The sequence below is a fragment of the Macrobrachium rosenbergii genome, chromosome 8 (assembly GCF_040412425.1).
Source record: "Macrobrachium rosenbergii isolate ZJJX-2024 chromosome 8, ASM4041242v1, whole genome shotgun sequence".
Classification (NCBI taxonomy): domain Eukaryota; kingdom Metazoa; phylum Arthropoda; class Malacostraca; order Decapoda; family Palaemonidae; genus Macrobrachium; species Macrobrachium rosenbergii.
Window position 1 is genome coordinate 27206954 of NC_089748.1, and position 23312 is coordinate 27230265.

Sequence of the window (23312 nt, forward strand, 5' to 3'; positions counted from 1 at the left end):
TACTTTGGTTTGTTATCTAGGCGTCACCTACTCCGAGGTGCTAGTACTAAACATAATGGGTATATATAACACTTTGATCCCCTAGGGTCTAGTACTAAACACGGCGTTCCAAGTTTAGTACTAGCACCTCGGAGTAGGTGACGCGTACACAAGAAGCCAAAGTAGCACCGTATAGTCTAGATGTACGCGTGGTTGACGCTTTCCACAACGACATATTAGGATATGTGTAAACTCACATATGCTAACAGTGATAAACTGTAACTTTCTGAACTGGTATACGTTTGCATGCATTCACATATTTCCTTTTTCTCTTCAATGTGGCATTAGCATTTCTCATGTGTACGCTTCATTGGTGTTATTTTAATGTTAATTTTGTTTCAAAGGTGGTCATCCAGGCATCTCAATATTCGATTTAGGTAAATATCGCGGTTTTTCCTCTCATCTCTTTCATTCATTTCTACAACAAAGTTTTTTAATTACCATGCATATTTTTCCACGTATTGTCCTTAGATTACCTATATCACTTACCTAACCTGTGACACTCATATTCTCTCCTCCTACCATCATCAGCAGCAATGACTCTCAAGTTCCTACGTGAGTCTTTCACTTCCGTTCTTTACCAGGTACTTATTTATCCATTTTCATGGCTTTCATTAACCCTCATATGACAATCAAATTAAAAAAAAAAACTCAAATTTCTCCTTAATTGTGCATTTTTCATGTTTATTCACCATTCTCTACGGCTTCTTTTATTATCGTCAATCACTATCATCTGGAAATATCAACTAACCATAGTCAACTCACAATTTTTTCTCTCACAAAGAAATGTACACATCCATTTACAGTGCACTAAGACTTCCGTCATCACTCCATCAATAACAGTTTTGAAATACAGTGAAAAATAATGCACTCTTACGTGATACAGACCTCTATACCTGAATACAATTATCTCTAACATTAAATTAAGTCATTCTTGTGCTTAAGTCATTCATTACTAAGTATAATGTAACTCAATACCACATTCTTCATTTACCTCTTTTACATATGGTGTTATATGCCAAGTGACAGTTGACTTATTATTCAGCTTCTCCAGTTAGATTTCTCCCTTTTAAAGTTCTAATCGCTGATAATCTGTTCGATTATTTTCTCTTTCATTGCTTTATTTTTTCTCATTTAAGCAACTTTAGTCCTAGCTTATTTTCAGCCACCAACCCCAATTTTTTTTAACCCATTTTTGTTTCCACACAAACTTAATGTTTTTCCGCAACTGAATCCATATCCAGACTCGAAACCACCCTCTCTAATTGAAGCTATCTCATTTTATCATAATGTTCATTTCAATTAGGTAATTATCAGATATAATTACCCCATCTTCATCTGTTCTCTTTTAACAGACAACAAATAAACCACCAGACCTCTATGTAAAAATGTTTCCTTTGTTAAGTATGAATCATTATGATATATATAATGAACCCCACCGCATACCGCATTTCCACAAAACCCCATTCTTATTCATTACAGGCATACAAAACCAGCCAATATACCCATCATGCCCCCCTATCATCTCTCTCTATACATGTACACATACATACATATGTATATGTATATACTGTATATATACATGTATGCATACATATATATATAAGCACTTTCGCTCACATTACACGTTTTTACCATATATATATATATATATACATACATACATACATATGTTTTTACATCTATACACGCTGTATATATATATATATATATATATATATATATATATATATATATATATATATATATATATATATCTTCATGGAATTAAAATATATTTGTGAGAAGAGAAAATTATATGATTTATGTCATTATTTTCTCTCTCTCTCTCTCTCTCTCTCTCTCTCTCTCTCTCTCTCTCTCTCTCTCTCTCTGAAATACAGATATATATAGATATATATATATATATATATATATATATATATATATTATATATATATATATATATATATATATATATATATATATATATATATATATAATAATATATATAAAGTTTATATTTGGATCACCTGCAAGTATTGAATAACTATATGGGAAAATAGTATAAATTTTCCTTAATGCTGTAATTACCCTAAAGATAAGTGAGAAATGTGTTGTCTTAAGATTGTAGAGAAGTATATTAATAGGTATTCATCGTAACTTGTCTTTGAGATAGATTGTGCCTAAAATGTATATTTTGAAGTGGAAAGGAAAGGACCTCCTGGATGGAGGTGGAGAAGCTCCTCCATCGTAGTGAGAAGGAATCCGGAGTGAGACTACAACTCTTGACTGATGAAAAACAGCGTCATTGAGAAACTTTCGCCCCAGTTAGAGCGAAGTTTCATTGCAGAACTAGCGTAGCTCTGATGATAGCCATTAGGTAATGGCTAAAACAGCTATTGGTATTTAAAAATAAAAATGGAACTACAATGCAATAATTATCAACTCTTCTTTGGGAGTAATAAACTTAAAGATAGGAGGAGGTATAGGAAGATAGAAAATCGCTGTCTTTAAACAGCAGATGTCACATAAAATCAACTAAGAATGAACACGCACAACGTTGAGTTCCTTCAACAGGGTCAATACAATCTACTTAATTAAATACATTAGATATTATGCAGATTTAAAGCACAGCGATGTCTCACACAAGAGATATTTAAAATTTTTTTTTTTCACAGCGTCGTATACGAATGAAAATCCTTAGTGGTTTATGCTTTCAACGGCTAAATTATGTTTAACACAGGAAGCCACGAGTGCTTTGATTCTGTTTGTAACCACACACCTCTGCAGGTCAGGATTTTCCACACCTGTTTCCATAAAAACGAAATGTCGAAAACAGCTGACTCTCAATGACAACATCGGTGTTCCCTTGTCAGAGATCGTTCTACAATTCCATCTCCCTGTTCAAGACAAGCAACAACAACCTTCACATGAAAATGAAACTTGGGCCATATTTGCAGTTTCCTTTTGTTGAATTTAAAAAAGTTTGATGTGTTTTATTTACTCAAGAAATGATCATTAAGTTTTGCAAGAAAAAGAGTGAGAAACATGTCCTGTAAGGACCGTTTACGACTACGTATGCGGCACTCGATATTCAGTTAAAATGAACGTATTTTCATTAAAGATTAAATGCTGTTTTATGTGATTATACGTATTTTCTGGGGCTGGGGTCAACAGCTTTCATCAAAATCTCAAAGGGGTCTTTTACTTAAAAAAGATTAAGAACAACTGACTTTATTAGTTGGTTTTCAAACTAACTTTCAAACAAAATACCTCGACTTGAGTTATCATACGAAATATTCGGATATCCATCTGCCTGCTATTTTGCTTGTATATTTACTAATCACGCAAAAGGTAAAAAAAAAAATTCCTTTCAGGTGAAAACTTGTTTGTCAACAGACTTTCTAATTTTCTATTGTTTGCTCATGGGAAGATAATCGTGTTAAAAGTTTGTTGGTATCAGAATTACTTCATCTCACTTATTTTCGCTTGTCTTTGTTGTTGTTATTATTATTTTTATTATTATTATTATTATTATTATTATTATTATTATTATTATTATTATTATTATATTATTATTATTGTTGTTGTTGTTGTTGTTGCCGTTGTTGTCGTCGTAGTTGTTATAGCTGATACTGGCTTTATTAGTGTTACGTTAAATTTATGTGAAATGGAGAAATATGTGAACATGCTTATTCATTACTGGTAAAAATACATATACATAAAAATACATAGAGATCCCAACTTTACCACAAAATGTTCATATGTTTAATCAGCTGTCCTTACTAGTTCCATCTTCAAAACAGGAAAACTCAGTGGAAATAAAAATGGAAATAACGGAAGAGCTCTTTCCGATTCCCGAGTTCACTCTTGGCAAATACCTTTTGAACATCGCAGCTCTGCTGCAGAAGTTGCATTGCTTTCTGATCTTGGAGGCCCTTCAAACTTAAAAACAGATGAGATGGTCCCAGTTTTAATGGTTCGATTCCTGTTAAGCACAAGAGACACACACACACACACGCACACACACACAAAGAGAGAGAGAGAGAGAGAGAGAGAGAGAGAGAGAGAGAGAGAGAGAGAGAGAGAGAGAGAGAAGGATCGTTCAGATGATTTTCCCAAAACAATTAGGCTTGAACAAATTCGATAAAATGGACAGACATAAACATACATATACACACGCACACACACATATATATATTATATATGTATATATGCTATATATATATATATATATATATATATATATATATATATATATATATATATATATATATATATATATATATATATATATATATATATATATATATATATATATATATATATATAAAAAATCACCATGATATCTGTCATCAAATGGAAGATACTTTTCAATAAAAAGTTATTGACCACAAAGTTACTAAACCTTTATATACATAATAAAAAATCTTATTTGGATATATCAGTTTTTATAGCATAACTTATGAATCGCAGCTGAACACAATTCTCACTGACGTTTCTTACAACCTTTTAACTACAATCAACGAATAAGAACATGTTACTCGAGATGTCGTTAAGATTTTCTAAATAAAATATAAGAAATTATGTAAGCAATTACCACTTCGGGGTTTATGTCGATACGGAATGAAGTAATAAGTAGGTCTTTATAAATCCTCGACCGACCGGGTTAAATAACTACTCTTTATTACAGTTTTAAAGCTCTGAAAAAATAATAGCCATGTTGACAATTTTATCAGTATCATGGAAGCTAGATACATACCTATAAAGAGAAGCTTATTAATAAAAATTCACATGGACTCGCCTAGCAAAAAGGAAATTTCATGTAACCTCATGTACCTACTTACTTTTTCTATAACTGCAACTGCCCCTACGTTCAATACTACTCAGCTTTATTTACATTTACAGGTTTCTAGAACTAAGACGGCAACATTGGCAACAGAAATAATTCCTAGAATTATTAAAAAAAACAAAGCGAGTCAATAAGCTGTCATTCAAAGTATTTGAATCACAATTTCTGTGAAGCAGCAGGTTCTTGTGTTCGCAGGCATGTCACTGAAAAGAACTGGAAAGCAGTTTACAAAAATATTTTAGAACCTTTTGCGCTCCCCCCATCCAATTTGGCAGTCTTTTCCGGATATTTTGTGTGTGCCCTATTCCATATAGAATGTACCCGAATGGGATTTAATTTGGGACTATTATGCAATGGAACATTTGTATTTATACACTGATTTCGCTGGCTGTCATATCCTCCGTTTCTGGAAATGGGAAAAAGGATCAGACATTTTATTAATGCGCTCCTCGTTAATATGAGCCCCTACACATATATCACCGATAATCATAGGCCGGTACTTGACCAAGGTATATCTAATTTTGATGTTCGTGAATCCTTTCGCTCCTGCAAAATCTATTCTCATTTGGGAATTAAAGCATCGTAGACGTCTTTTTAGCCTACTTGTTTAACCTTCTATACCTGCAGCTCAGTTCGGATATATCGGCATTTCCCAAATTTACTGAAGACTTTTTTTTATATATTTTTTCTCCCATACTTTTTACTGAACATTGCTAATCTTTCCCCTCTTGTCACCACTTCTTCTTTATTCATCTCTCTCTGTAATTTCAACCTCACTTCGTTCCTGTTTTCGTATGTTTGACTCGGCAGTAGATAATTCGGTCATATTTCAGTATTTTGCCAAGTGCTCTCGAAAACTGGATCCACTTTGCGCAGTGGGTGACAGAAAGACTCGATGCAAACTCCGAGGCTGTCAAAAAGAAAAAGATACAAGAAACGCTTCGTTGCAATGTCACTCCATGTGGGATAAAATACGTATGACTGCTTTTTGGAAGTTTATGCAGCTGGTTCCTGTATGCAACTTTCAAAATTATGTTTATTCTCACCTTATGAGTATTTTTATCATAAATGACAATTACATCTTAATTGTTGCTGTGTTTCAGACGACCTTGATCATAATTACATGTTTTTCCTGAGGACTGTTGATAAAAGCGTGCCTAAAAATAGTGGCTCTCGATCCTCCTTCTGTGAATTTTGAAACAAATTTTGATTATTTTTAGATATTAGAAACAACACAACAGCCAAAAACAAAATAAAAGAAAACCAAAAATAACTGCAAACCAGCATTATTATTATTATTATTATTATTATTATTATTATTATTATTATTATTATTATTATTATTATTATTATTATACTTTACATTCATATTGCACAACGTAAAAATACAATTACTGTAAAAGAAAGAATTCAGCAGATTAGATAACCCACATGGAAAAAATTAAAAGAAAATATTAAGCTACGAATGACGTTTAACATCCAGTTCACCCTACTTCGAGAATATCACTGAAGGGGAATTATACTTGATAAACGATTTGGTAGTTGGGAGATTCGAAGCCTTTATAGTACGGATCGACGATTTTCAGCGACGGTAACTACTAGACTGTGAAGAGAGGTATAAGTTGATACCGATTTTGCTATATATATACCCGTTAAATGCATAAATTTGTATACTGAGTCGATGTAAACCCACCTCTACCAAGACAGTCAATTGGAATGTTTGAATTTCTGTCACTTATACAGTGACTTTTTTTATATTCACACACATTCGGCTAAACATTTCGTTTAATATCCAATTCGCTCTACTCCGGATATATCACCGGAGGGAAATTATAATTGCAAAACGATTCGGTGCCTGGGGGATTCGAACTCCAGACAGTACGGATTGACGTTTTCCGTATGTGACAATATAAAGGTTGGAAAATCGTGTAAATACCATGTAATGTTTATGGAATCACATAGAATGATTGCTGCAATATATTTTAGACCATTGCAATGCGTTTGACCGATGTTTTAAGAAAACTGAAGATCATGTAGTAGTCACCTGACTTGAGCGTTGATTTCTGGCTCTTTCAACTTTCGAATAATGAAAATGATTCAAAAGTAAGCCAAGGAAACACTTTGAACAAACTTTGTGACGAGGAGACTGGCAGCTAACTTCATAAACTACGCAGTGGAAAGTTCCAGTCGAGCAAGTTAGAATCCAGTAGTTTGCACAGAAACACAATGAAAGAGACTTCATCAAATCAGTCCAGAAACCTACGAAAACAATACTTACCATTATAGCTTTGTGGCGACAGCGAGGGCAAGTTTTATAGTTTTGTTTATTCAATTCAAATATACCGTATAAATGCTTATAAAAGAAAGGTTCTCTCTCTCACACAGCGCCTTCCTGACTTTAAGGACTATCCCGTGTTTCGAAGAATGCAAGTACCCTAACGTTTCAAATAAAATTGAATATTTTAGTTTTTTCTAAAGAAGCAGGAATTATTTGCTAGTCTCCCTTGGGGGCACAAAAATAAAGATATGAGTTCCCTTTTCCAAAAACTGGCCTGAGAGAGAGAGAGAGGTTGATGGCAGAGGGGGTTGATGGTAAGAGGGCGGTCTCCCTTTCATGGTGGGAATTGTCTTTAGTCATCTGTGCAATGGAATATGAATCCAAGGGCACCCAATTTCACAGAGCCAGGAGGGAAACCGAAAAACGGAAAGAAGCAAAGAAAAATGCCTCTGATTTGTTTAATAAAATTCTATTTTACTCTTATGTAAGAAAGTAAACTACAGCTTTATCTATAAATATTTCTACAAAAACAATGTATCACTTTTTTTTTGTAAAACAGACCAAACATTGCAGGAACTCTCAATTCTAACTATTTAGGCATCATTATCAATTAATATATTTTCGCTAAAATATATGAAAATCCTACGTGGAAGTAATACTTTTAACAATATGTTTTTTTCAAAATACATATCCAGAAGAAAAAATAACTAATGATGTTTGTCTATCATATTTAAAGACAATTTACAAAACCCCGCCGCAGTAACGAGGATAGAATAAAGGAATTTATTTATCAAAACAGGCACATGTCATTATTTAAGCACTTAGAAATATCCTGTTACAAATAATAAAATATATATAGGAAAATGAAAAGAAAAAAGAGAGGACGGGTGTTGTGAAGCTGGACGAAAAAATTAAAGATTGTGTTTCAGAAAAAGCCAACTTTAAGCCTGCAAGCACCCTCGTTTCTGCAGTGGTAAGCTTTTGGAGGGGTTAAAAGCATCGTTTGGCCTCTGAATTCGCACCAACCAGCAGAGGAACCAGATAGGAGGAATAAGACTTTTGCACTAATATTTGACCATGGGCATCTGATTCCACTATCGATTGTCTCAGTGAAATGTTGTTATACATTAGTGTATAATAGAAAAAAAATATGGTACAGAATCTGTCAATAGACTTGCTCAATTATCCTCTTAAAAAATGACAGCAAGAAAAAATTCTCATTGGCCATGCTTTAAAACGAATGCATGTAGAGCTTTATTAGATTAGGTTTATGAACGATGACATTATTTTTGGAATACTGAAAAAGAAAACATAATCATCACGTTTATCCTAATAACTCAGACAAAATATAGATATAACTGTATTTAATATGCAATGTTATACGCATCTTTTCTCTGATAAAGACAGTCTTCCACAATATGTAAACAATTAAAAAATGCGCCGAAGTTTCTCAGGAGCAATCGAGTTTTCTGTACAGCTGTATGAAACTCTCAGCCACGGCCGCGGCCCATGAACGTTTCAGTCAAGGCCCGATGGTGGCCTGTGTTGTTGGCACCTATAACGGTGCCAGATGCGCGATCATAGCTAACTTTAACCTTAAATAAAATAAAACCTGCTGAGGTTACAATGCTGATGACTGGAGGGTGGATGGTCAACATACCAATTTGCAGCCCTCTAGCCTGTTGTTTTTAAGATCTAAGGGCGGACAAAAAAAGTGTGGACAGAAGACGTGCGGACGGACAGACAAATCCATCTCAATAGTTTTCTTTACAGAAAACTAAAAACATGCATGAAAGTCTTGACAATCAGACCAAAACATACATAACCTCACCGGTTAAATAAAGACTACCAAAAATAGAAAGGTCCGAAGTCGTTTGTGGTCAAATCACTGACCATTTGAAAACAAACGCGGAATTGTTGAAACCGTGTTAATATAAAGGATTAACTTAGAGCAATAACACCAAAATCTGAGGCATAGCCTTTCAAAATTTCCGTTGGAAAGAGGAACAGTTACGTGAAAAAGATTGTGGCATCCCTGTTGATTGCTGCAGTGAAAATAAATGAAAACCAATTAAGCAGAATGCTAGTGAAACAGGACACCTGCATACGTTGTGGAAAATAAATAGTATAAACTGTACTGAATTTTTCAAATGATGAAAGAAAATTTGGCTGTTACAATGATAGATATAGTAATATATCAACTTGTCATTACATACAGCAAAAGTATTTTATATTTATATATATATATATATATATATATATATATAATATATATATATATATATATATATATATATATATATATATATATATATATATATATATATATATATATATATATATATATATATATATATATATATATATATATATATATATATATATATATCTGAGTGAGTTTGCATGTGAGCGCGTGCTTTCGAGCTTCCATCTAAGTCACAGCCAGTAAGAAAATTGATAGATCATTTCATCGCTAGTCCACATGAGGATATTAAATTCCTTCTAAAAATTGTCTTGAAAAATGCCGTTTGACGGAGAAAATGGTAGCCCATAAAAATTTACGTAAATAAAACAACAAAACAATTCTAGTTGTTTCCTGTAAGCCTAGAAACTACGTAAAATTAAAAGACTCTTGCATAACCAATAACATTTTTCTCTCAACGAAAGCTTTTATAAGGCAATTTTTGAACGGAAATTCTACTTCCAATCAAACATTAAAACATGATCTACCCATGATACTTAATATCAACGCCATACATTTAGTTGAGTGTTCTGTTTTTTATATATTATTCTATTTCTTCTTTACTAAACTGTTCACTCACCTTGTTTCTGTGACTAAGTAGATCACTGACAAGCACCTTCCTTTTTCGATGCTTGATTGCCAATGGCAAATACTGCAAGACCTGTAAATAATTATTAAGGAATTAGACAAGATTTGTGAATGTCATATTGACAACGGTTATCAAATCCGCATGGCGAAGGCTTCATTTAAGCTAGAAAAAATAGAGAATTCAAACCTGTTTTTTTACCGAAAGATATTACAAACTAATGAAAACAATGGCTACACTATCACAAAGAGAGAGAGAGAGAGAGAGAGAGAGAGAGAGAGAGAGTGTATAGAAGACTGTTCTCCTTAATTTAAATGCAACAGTAAGTAATAAAGAAGCGCATGAACTCACAGAGTCTTGGGGAACTCTGTTCTGAAAATGGCTTGAATGCTTGGAATACGTGATTTCCAGGACAAAAATATTCTTAACCACAATTAGTGAAAGTAAAATAAGGATGAAAAGAGTTGATTGACTCTATAAGTTAGTGCAGACTACGTGAAAGAACACATACACATATACATATAAATATATATATATATATATATATATATATATATATATATATATATATATATATATATATATATATATATATATATATATATATATATATATATATATATATCTTCTCTGTCTCTCTCTCTCTCTCTCTCTCTCTCTCTCTCTCTCTCTCTCTCTCTCTCTCTCTTTATCCCCTTGGGTCACGATTGCTAACGTCATGGAAGCTCCATTTGCATATCGAGGTTTTTATGTTCAAGTTCACTACACCAAAGGGAGATGTCGAAGTGCGCTATTTTATTTAAACGAAGATAAAAGAATACCGGAAAAACAAAAGACATTTTCCATTGCTTTCACGTGCATAACAAAAATAGAATCTGCTTTTCGAGGAGGCACATAACTTCCGTAGTTATAGTGCGAATTCAAATTCACACAACACAATAATATTAATTGCAGTTTTATGAATTGTCTTTCTCCTTTCCTGATCAAACTTAAAGAAGGTAATGGCACAAGCGTTTTTCTTTGGGATGAGGTTGCTAGCTTCATGTCATCCCCAACTAAGACTACGGTCCACCACAGGTACATAATTGACGTGTAAATTCAACAGAAACACCTTCGATTTCAGAAGTAGAAGGCATTAGTCGTTTTCAACGCTTATGATCGATTTCTGAACACACCCTAAAAAAATGAACAAGACTTTTACCGGTCAACGTGGTGACGGAGGATCTTAATAAGATATATGTTTTTTCCACGCACCTGCTGGGACCTATGAGATTTTTTTTTTTTCAGCACTAATCGTTAAAAGCGTCTGAATAAAAGCAGAGGCAGTTTTGATTGGATTTCGATAGGTTCCCCATCACTTTTAACTGGATAGTTGTGTCTCATTGCGAAATGCGAACATCCTGCATTTGTTTTATAACTCATTTTCTCAAAATGGAAGGTAATTATGCATTACGGTTTTTGCTTCAAACGACTGTAAAATGATGTATGAAACGTTTTATAGGCCAGTCTGTTTTAATTTTTTTGGGGGGAGGGGGCGTCGTTGTCTGCAGCGTGGTTAAAAAATTATGTCCTGTCGATACCCTTCTTGATCGAACGACTTACCACAAGTGGATGGTGGCGTTTTTCAAATTTTGTCGTTTATTCTTTACCAGTGACGCGATTATTATTTTAGAAAATATGAAAATAAAGCAGTTGAATAATGCTCCAACAATGGGAAACAGAATGACTGCTAGCCTTAACTGAAATTTTGAACAGAGTAATAAAGTAGAGCAACTAAAGGCTTGTGAGGTTGCACGCTCTTAAACCAAGACTGGTGAACAGCCGATATTGTGCCATGTTCCATTTTTGTTGGTTGGCATTCGCAGTTGACAGTTTGAATGATTCTGGATATTTATTGAAATTCATTATACCACTGACTGGAAGCTTTTTTACTTATTCTTTTTAATATCATTATTTTGGCAGCCCTTCGAAAACATACTGCTTAATACTGTAAGAAAAGTGGTCACTGATTCTAAGGTTTTACATAATTCTAAAGTTTCTTATATACATAAAGATGATGGTACTAGTGGCACAAACCACTTTATCGCAGCTTTATTGTCTTTATATAACATGAAAACAATTCTAACTATTTTTGTTATTAAACACCCATATTCCATGTACATTCTTTTAACTTTCGTTAAAGTATGATCAACTTTCCGTGATTTAAATCTTATCTGCAAAGAGACATTGGTTTGAGCAGCTTTATCTCATCATTCCCAATTTATTTAGAAAATATTCAACAGAAAGAAATATCACAAAATATTTAAGCAAAGCTGAATCTGAAGAAGTGGTATTTTGCAATGAACTTAGATGTTTATTGTAATTAAAGGCTTAATATAAGTCCATTTTTTTTTGAGTAATGAATTAGGTGATCTGATAAATAACTGTAATGAAAGCGAGGAATATACTTTCAAATGCTGAAACTATTCTGCTCATTAACTGACATAATAATCTTACATGAAGGCAAGTACACCAAGTAAATTCTGCCTGTTGGAGACGATTCGTTCACAGGTCAGAGACTTGCTAAGCGACGCGACGTCGTGCATGAAAGGCGAACCCTTCCGTGGCCATCGGACCAAATATATCTCAGATGAACTCTTGCATGTTTTGGTTCAAAGCTGAGTTCTGACAGGGATTATTAACCAGAAGGTGGTAAGACCTCCAGTGATAAGCAGATATAATAATAATAATAATAATAATAATAATAATAATAATAATAATAATAATAATAATAATAATAATAATGCGAAATGCTAATAACTGAGGAATTGCTTTACCACAATTCAACTATAAAACCAAATTCCACTTAGTTATAATTGATACCTCAGGATATTTGGGAAACCAAGAAGATAATACTGATAGATTGTATAAAGAACAACTGCACCTCTGTGTTATCAAAAGACGAAATTTTAACGTGCAAAGGTTTGCTATGCAACAACAGCTTTGCCTTGGGGAAGGCAAATGATGCTGAAGTGGAGATTTTGCTGTTGCAAATTGTCAATAAATAACAAGAATATTAGGACGCTGCAAAGCTCCGCGAAGCCACTCCTTAAAGATCCTCTCGTCTTTTAATCTGTAATCAAGAGCTGGCTTTGGCGTTGACTTCACAATATACATCTGCTTCAGAAATGAATTAAACACACCTAATGTAGAGAATTTATTTCGTATACTTTAGAAGTTATGGTCATGGCAAAGTACTGTTTTGGCATTTAACCTCAGAGTATGACCTTGACTTTAACCTCAAGCTTATTCTGAAAATTGTGACTAGTATTTGACTATGAAAGAAAAATCTTAAATAAATTAATGGCACAGAACTGTAGCATTCGACACTCAAGAAAAGGCTGTATTCATACTGACGTCTTTCAGTACTGGCCCTGGCAGCCTGGTTGTTAATAAAACAGGTATGGCATTATCATTATTTGTTTTTCGTTCTTCACTTTATTTTATTCGAATTCTTCGTGTATAGTTCACCTCCACCTCTAACTAACCATCATACCCTAGTTAAACGTGTTATTTTTCTTCAGGCATGATCTATGAGAAAATTTTAAGTCCTAGGATTCATTACAAGAGACATCATTCGGGTTTTTGGTGCTGATCTTTTGTTTTTTATCACCGAGGTAAAATCGTATATGAGACATACATTTATTTTCCATTTTAATATATTTACACATGCACCCTGTTGGTGATATGCAATATGACATGTACTGTAGTCAGTGAAATATATATATATATATATATATATATATATATATATATATATATATATATATATATATATATATATATATATATATATATATATATATATATATATATATATATATATATATATATATATATATATATGTGTGTGTGTGTGTGTGTGTGTGTGTGTGTGTGTGTGTGTTAATGTTATTTTCTGTTTCAGTATTTTTATGTTCGAGTGTTTCAGCTTTTTGCATGTCAAATAAATTAACTTTATTTCCCTCTGATAAATTTGGCAATCTTAGCACAAGTGTATGCTGATAGTAAATCATCCACCTAAATATAAGCTAATATTTTTATCTATATTTTAAATCAACCTAGTTTATTCAGATTAGCAAAAAGCATGCAAAATCCCCGGCAATCCTGAATGTAACCAAACATCATAACATTAACTGAGAATCATCTTTTTTACATGAAAGGTTTAGTCGACAGCAAGAAGTAACCACCTGCCCCACCTCAAAAAGACAACTCAGTGACCTAGAAACTTAGCAGTTTACTGATGGCACATGAATGAAAAAGAACCAAAAAGTTTACTATGTTTCCTATGGTTTCCTATGTCATGTATGACCTTTTTTTTTCCTCCCTGCCTAACGCTCTGCTCTCATTTAAATAAATTTCCAAATATTTTTTATTCCAAATTAACCATTCAATTTTCAGCTTCGTTTGTCTTGTTCCGTGGCATCTAAGCAGAAATTATCAACATCCCTCACTACATTTAAAGGCTATCTGTTGGAAAAGCCCTATACAAATAAAAAAAAAAACATTTTCATTGGAAAAATGATACGAAATCAAATAGCAATTTCCTTTTAGAAACTGAGAAAGAAACGGCTTGAAACCACCAGGAAAGAAAACTCTAAGGAGTGGAATGCAATAAATACCGCCCTCAGGTTTTTACCCTTTGGTCATTCTTTTATACTTTTTTCTTCGTTTTACTAAAATTTTCCTCCTTACCAGCCCATGAAATCGGGAAATTATTCATCTGCAATTATACATAACACGGTCCAGTGCCTTTGTAGAAGTCACTCGCCTTCCAGCGTAATCGGGTAGGTAAGGCTGGTCTTGTTCTTTCATATATGGTAAATCCTTTGGAAATTTTCTTTCTCTCTCTCTCTCTCTCTTTCATTCTTAGGCGTACACATTGGCTGTGACCTTTCCTTAGCTATGAAGTGGATCTGGGATTGAATTCTTGAAGAAGACAGAGCGGTCGCGTACATTCTTTTGAAATCCATTGTACCGTACATTGCAAGCCTCAAATTCACAGTACAAGTCTTTGAAATATCAATTGAGGCTTTTCTCCTTGATTCACTAAAAAAATGGGGGATTTATATTGTCCAAAAATTCTGTTAAATGAATCACTATTGTCAAATATAATTTTTTTTTCAAAGTCACAAGAAGTATTTGTGACCCGTCACATATTTCGAAACCCTTAACAAAATATCACAGGAAGTTAAAAAGTGTTCCGTTTACCACCTGTAATACATGGATTATAATTGTCTGTTTTTTATTTACGCAATATGAAATAAATACATGTGTTTACGTGGAGGGAAACTCAAATGCTCAGTTACCGTTGCACTGGCTAATAATATAGTTATAATCGCCAGCTGTCGAAAGAGATCATCATACGACATGAAAATAAATTAGCAGCTTTATTTTTCTTTTAGCTATTCATATCAAGATTAGCCTTATCAAAGGGAAGAAATCTGTGCATTAGGCTCCACTGCAAAAACATCAACATCCTCAAAAATTGTGTATGAAAATAATTCTCATTAATTTGCAAAGCACTTTTATCAAACACAAATATCTGTTCTTTGGTTTACGAGCTGTGACAAGTATAACTAAGCATACTAATTCATTTCAAATTCACTTTATGTAATTTCTTTATCAAAATCTATCTTGTGGATCCAGATCAAACTTTCAAATTTTTTCAAATTATTTCGTCCACTAGTTGTGCTTCCACGATTGTAGCCAAGAAATTCTCATTTTCTTTTCTAAAAAAAATAGAGTAAAATTTTCAAATATTTCCTTGAAACACATAGGTACTAAGATAACAAAGGAAACATTCAAACACAACTCACGCTTTTCTCGAGAAAATTAGAATTACTCTTGAAACAAAGGAAAGGGTGAGGAAACAGTACGTTGGTGCAAAAGAGTAAGTTGATAGGTATGTTAAGAATGTAAATAAAACTTAAAAATGATAAATAAATAATAATTGGTAAGGGCATATAGGAGAAAGATTTATGAACTGCGGATTCGGATAAAAAACATGCATATGGAAGGAGTAAAAAATTATATGTAATATACAAGGTGGGGAGGGTCAGAGTAGATGAATTATATGTAATATACAAGGTGGGGAGGGTCAGAGTAGATGAATTGTATGTAATATACAAGGGGGTGGGGTCGTCATAGGGACTGTAAGAGGTAACACTAGTGTAGGCAAAGGGAATATAAACAGTAAGTGGAATAAACAAAAGTATACATGAAGATAGTATAATCGAAAAGAAAATGCATGAGAAAAAGATCAGTCGAAATAGAAGGGAGAAGGTGAATAAGAACTTAAGAGGAAAAAGATGCTTTACAGTCAAGTAAAAGCACAGAAAAAGGTTACTATGCAACTGAGCTTTAGTATAAGGGAGGGAGATGGAGAGATGCTGTCAGACGACAAGGCAGTTCTTAGTTGATAAAATAGAAGAATAACACAAGTGTAAGAATAATAATTTAGATTTAAGTGACTTTTGAAGAGTTAAGGAGGGTAATCAAAGTAGTGGAAATAAACAGACAGCAGGAGTTGACTGGGTTACAAGTGAGGTGCCGTTGTAGAGTGGTAAATTGTGATCAAGTGGGGTGCAAAGGTTGTGAGGTATATTTTGGTATTTAAGAGAGAAATAATTAAGCCACTGTATAACAGTACTGGTTATAAGGAAGATTTATAGTGGAAAAAATTACTTTATCTACCAGGAAAAGTTGATGATAGGATTATTTTAGAAAGTAAAACAGATGACAGGACTGACATGGAAAAAAACATTGTGGGTTCAGAATATGAAGAGAGTGAATTAATCAGGGTTTGGTTATGATGCAGTTTTATGAGAAATTTTAAAGTAAAGTTTAAGATATCTATATGTGGATCTAGAAAAGGTTTATAATAGAATTAACAGAAAATTTATTTGGAATGTGATATAGAAGATGAGGTACTGAGAGCAATTAAAAGTGGAATTTGTTAGAATGATTGACTGGTTTGGTGTTAAAGCAGGTCTTGGACAAAGGCTGTTATGTCTCAGAGGGTATTCAGTATCTTTATTAATTAAGTGATGTAGGATGTCAGTGAAAGGACAGTAGATATCTATATAGTCCAGCCTCTTTACTTCATATTTTTGGAATGTTGTTACCACCAGCTGTCTTGGTCATATGTTTGGACAGCAACCGAAAAATGATCTTATTTGTTTCCCAGCTTTTCAAAAACAATTCTCCTTAATAGTCCCCCCCACCTCCAACATCCAATTTTCTGTCCCATAGGATGAAACAAAAGCGTCCCTCTCATGGAGATTATTTTATAAAATTTCAAGAAATGTTGATGATGAGTCTGTTTATTTTTTTTATTTTATTTTCTTCAATCCAAAAGATGATTCTTCTTCAATATATCCCAATCTATTTGTTATTTAACTTTACTCTTTGCTCTTCATCTGAAGTTCTCCTCCTCCTCCTTCATCCCTTCTCCTTCTCCTCCTCCTCATTCACATCCACCTCCTCTTGTGCTTGCTCTTTCAATGGTGTCTGGACCCAAGAAGCATTTGTCAATATTGACTTGTGTAGTTGAAACCCCATCTCAAAGAGCAGCTTAGGATGAAAGATCTCAAAGCCTGAAGGCTTTATTGAGGATCTTAAGCAAGACTTCGGACTCCATTAAGATGGGAAGCTTCTTAAGGTACAGATTATTATCTCTCTCTCTCTCTCTCTCTCTCTCTCTCTCTCTCTCTCTCTCTCTCTCTCTCTCTCTCTCTCTTTAATTTCAAAAATTAGGCTAACGTCGTCAAAGGCTTTCACCTTCCCCTGTCCCACGACATTCCAGTATTACTTTGTTTACCCTTATTGGTTATCTTGAAGCCCAGTTAAATCTAGGCTTAATCATGGAAGTTTGTGTGTTGTTAATGACACATTTATTAACTAAAGAAGAGACTGAGATATTCCAGAGGCCATATGTACATATAAAAGATGGTGTAGCAATGGGTTCTCCCCTCGGAGTACTCTCCACGAATTTCTATATAAGCACTGTGGAGCGTCGGGTATTCGCCGCCATTGAGAAACCGTCGATGTACAGTACAATGTCCGGTATATCGACGACACCTTCGTTAGCGCCAGCATGGAGGAAGAAATAGAACCAAGATTACATTATCTAGATCTTGAATAGAACAACTGCAGCAAGCTTTCCACGACCACAGTTGGCCTCATCTTTACCGTCGAATTTTGCCGTGACCGCCTCCCCTTCCTCGATGTCCTCCTAGGGCAACGGGAGGAGCTCTTCATCACACAAGTCTACATGAAACCCACGAACCTGGGCATGTGCCCGAACGGAGGCAGCGAGTGCAATCAGCGCCTTCGTTAGAAGAGCCCTCTCTCACTGCTCCTCTTGGAAAGACACGCACACATACAGAATTAAAGCGAGACGTCCAGAACTTAATTAACAGTGGGATATCTCAGTGCATCCGTAGGGCGAATGTTAAATGGCACCAGCAAGAACCTCGCCCTGCCGCCCTTGAAGACATCACTCTCTTTTATAAGGGTGCATTTCACGCGAACTATAAAGAGGACGAGCGCTCCCTTTGCAACATCACAGAAGGGAACGTCTGCCTTACGGACTCGGAGGAAAAGGTCAAATTAGTCATCTAATATAAAAGACAAAGAACTAGCAGCCTGATCAACCCAGTCTAACAGACGGGGGTTCATTTTGGTAGGCTAAGAAGTATATGAGCTTACAGTCTATCAGATGGGAATTATAATGTTTATCCCCTGGTCGATATGCGCATCGCTCTCCCAGTATGACCAAGAGAGACAAAGACAGACCCAACAATTCTTCTTTAGTAATAGGATGGAATAACTCTAGCTCTTGGGCAGAATTTATACTGTAAACGAATGAAAAAAAATCACCAATTGCAAGGATTTGCAACCCAAAGGGAGAGATGAAGATAGATTGTAATGTATATGTAATGGAGTGAAAGAACTATATGAGTTTTCTTTTGAAAGTCCAAGGAAATCAGTGCCATCCTTTGTTTATAGATATGACTTATTTTTAGTGACTATTCATTGCTGTAGGCTGTAAAATTTCCGTATATATATATATATATATATATATATATATATATATATATATATATATATATATATATATATATATATATATATATATATATATATATATATATATATATATATATATATACATATATATATATATATATATATATATATATATATATATATATATATATATATATATATATATATATATATATCTATATATATATACATACACACTAAGGTTATATATATATATATATATATATATATATATATATATATACATATATGCTAAAAGTTTAATTTCATGCATACTATATGTATTCTTTATAAAGGGATTGGTCTAAGATTCTCAGTTAGCATACTGATATTAGGTTATTAGCCTTCTGCAGTTCTCTCTCCTAATTACGACCCAGGGGGCAAACTATAAGGCACCTAATCCATTATTTAACGTTAAAAGGGGCATATGGAGTCTGAGGGGAGCTTGCTATCATTGCACGACTAAGTAAAGAGTCTTCTGTTATGCATTAAAATTTGAAATCACTTCAGTTATATATGAGCCCAGAATGTGTGCGTACGAGTGCGTAAGAGAGCCGAGGTGAGTCGTCGCTGACTGATTCCGAACTGCTTCTCTATATTCTGCTGATAGTCCATTACACAGAGATAACTTGCAAGCCCCAGTGTTATGACACTGGCATAGGTTGAGACTCGTAGCTCCAAACATCCGAAAGAGAATTTATTTTTAAAACTTCACTATTGCTATGATGCTGCTGGATGAGGTTTCGTAAGGTGTGTTCACGCTACAGGTAAACACGTCATAAAAACACGGTAGAAACTTATCGCATACAAATCACAACAAGTTGACGAAACGTCCACAACCCTAAATGGAGAATAAATCTTTAGCTAAAGCTAGATGATCGTATGAGGCACTGTTTTGAACTACCATTAATTCGCTGATCTTTTTTTAAACTTTCTGTGGTGATGTATGCAGTACACTCCGATACAGGTTTATGACGTGTTTTACCATAGTGTGGAATCACCCTATGGAGGTTACTTCAGTGAGAAATTCAGAACACTAGAGTTTCCAAAGTCAATAAAATCTGTCTTATCGTGGAGGCTATGGCCTTTGAAATGATTGACGATCACGTTCTGTCTCTATTGAATTTTTTTCATCTGCTGTATTTGAAGAGAACGGGAAGATTGTTGCTTTTTCTTTTTCCTTACATTGAGAAAATTTCGTTTCCATATCTGCTGTTTTGTACTGTAAACGTCCCCATTATTTAAAAATATGACGAGAGAATTATTTTCGGTACCATCAAATCCTGACTGCATATGTGAATTAACATCGAATTTGCATCTGTAAATGACTCCAATAAAAATTGGTTGGGCTCATTGCTTATTTAATTCAAGCTGTGTCAAATAACAATATCAATATGCTGTATTTTTCACAACACCTCGCTAGACCTTGATTTCATTCTGTCGAGGGTTATTTATCTGGCGTCACTAAAACTAAAATCCGCCTACTGTTTTACATATCTGCTACACCGTGAACTTCCACCTATCTTGCAGTCTCGCAACGCAGAGAAAGCTTTATTTCCCTTAACCTCCTCCATGCTGTCAGCTGAAGAGACAGGTCGATATGCTGGCAGATTTCCTTTGGCATGCAGCAACAGCAGTACCAGTAAGGTCCCTGCCAATATTCAAACGAAACAGCGGCAGAAATTAATTTGCATCAAATTCAACAGAGGACTTATATATACCTTCCAGACTATGATGGGAGAAATGTCAAATATTGTGTAAGTTGTAGCACTACCATTACTACCATTACTTGAAGTACTTATAATAATAGCACTGATACCATTTACCGAATATGAAAAAATGAAATGCATAAAGGCAAACTCAAGAGAAAACTTTTTTTTTTTTCTAATATAACAGCACATTTCATTTGTTGACTGGGTGTCATCAGAAAAATCTCTCATTCCAACAGTCCCATAACATACTATTAAATATATATGAAGTAATCCAGCACATGAAAGGGTTAAAGACATATAGCTCATTTTAAAAGCAAAGTACAAAATGATAAAAACAGTTGTATACACAGATTTACTAAGCATGGAACAATAAAAGTAAATTGGTTATTCAGAATAAAAATCATTCTATTAGCCTTCTTTTTTTCCACCGGAATAAGTTCCACGAGAAGGGGCCCGGACACCAAGCAGGTCCTCCATACACCAGACCCTCGAATAATGCCCAAACTTTAAGCCACCCCTCGTGGGTTCCTGCGACCCCCTCATCAGGACCTCTTAATATTAGAAATCTGGCGAAACTAAGACAAACAACGCAGGACATCTTGAACCAAGTTAACTTTCCGAGATTAATTCAGAGCACCAACGGAAATCGCACTGAGAGGATAATTGCAGGTAATATCCCAGGAAAATCACGAAGAGAGAAATATTGATGAACTTTACGAACTTCGCAGGTTCGAGGCGAAGCTACTGGTTTTGTGTTTGGGGTTTAATAGGCAGTGAAGCTTTTAATTTTCACCTGTATGTGTGCGTGTGTGTGTGTGAGAGAGAGAGAGAGAGAGAGAGAGAGAGAGAGAGAGAGAGAGAGAGAGAGAGAGAGAGAGAGAGCAGGTGTATTTTTACGAAGTCAGAAATATACGAGACATGTTTGACCTCAGTTTTAACATCGGATGAAATTTTGCCCTTGGTTTTCCAATTGCAATCCTTTCGCATTTTTATCATTAATAAAGAAATCAAAATCTGATGAAAAAGACCTGGAAACCCGAAATCTATCATTGTTATTATTCTCCCTCTCTCGCTCTCTGTTCCATCCTCAGTAAATAAAAATAACATGAAAAGACATGCATGGGTTATTGTTCCATGAAAAAATTATACTTTATCTTACGTTCAAATATCAATCTTATGCCACTGCAATACACTGATCTTGTAAATATGACCAGAGTACACGATAAACCGATTATCTTCACATGTACGCGCGCACACATATAATACCTGTAAATGCATATATATATATATATATATATATATATATATATATATATATATATATATATATATATATATATATATATATATATATATATATATATATATATATATATATATATATATATTTTGTATTTTCATTCGTCCCCTGTAGCCTGCTAGATAGGTGATTGAAATTATATGAAATTAGCTTCTCATTAAATTCTAGGCGCAATTTTGGCGGGAAGCAAGCCGCCATTTCACAGTTGACCTTAGGAGAAAGCCTCCCCTCGCGTCACCTGAGAGGGGGGTGAGAACAATACCACTCCTTCGTACCCCCAGTATGTGATTTTGAGGACTAGGAAAGTCGTTAGGTGTAACAGGCGGAAGCCTTTCAAAAGGGGGGCCACTGTTTTGACCTTTAGGAACTTAGTTAGAAGGCCTCTTTCTGTGTGAACCTATTACTGGCTGTGGGATTTGCTTTCAGATGTGACTTGCCTTCATACAAACTGACAATCTTCCCGAGACGTTGGAAACCAACGTTGGGAGACGCCGCAGCCGGGGAGACGAAAAGAAAACTTGGCCCAGAGCGCACATGTGAAGCTGCTCCCTACCTTTTCTCTATACGGGTGTGGGAGTAATTGCCTGCTACCAGATTTCGTCTTTCAAAGAGCTCATGCAGAACAGGAAGGTATGTCTGGGATGCAGTCCCGTGCCAGTCTTTTTTCTTCTTCTTAGAATTCTCTCCATTTTCAATTTTTCCACCTTTCCATGCTCCTAAACAAGCCCCCTGCCCCATTTGTTAAGAATCTACAGACAAAGCAACCAAAAAAAATTCGCCCCCATGACTTGCCCTAAACTAATTTTAATTCAATTCAGTGATCAGCAGTAGGTTAACCCCTCCATAGTGTTACCACGGGCTAATTAGATTTAATTAATCAACTCCTCAATGGTGCATTTTTTAGCTTAGTGAGAGAGAAACTCCTTTGTGTAGCATGCTAATCCTGGACGTTTTTCCAGGGTCCTCACTACTGTCTGCTCAGTCGACACAGTCTTGTGCCTCAAATCATCTTAAAGGTACTGTTCCCCCTTTGCACTGCATACAAGAGAGCCTAATCATTCAAGACGACATTAACCCATCAGATGCAGAGATTTATTGCACACTGCCAATTTGCATTTTTCATAATTTGAGTTTACTTGCTGTATCATCAGCCTTTCAGATTACCTCCTTGGTGTTTTTTTTTTTTGTAAATAAACTCAGTTTAATGCAA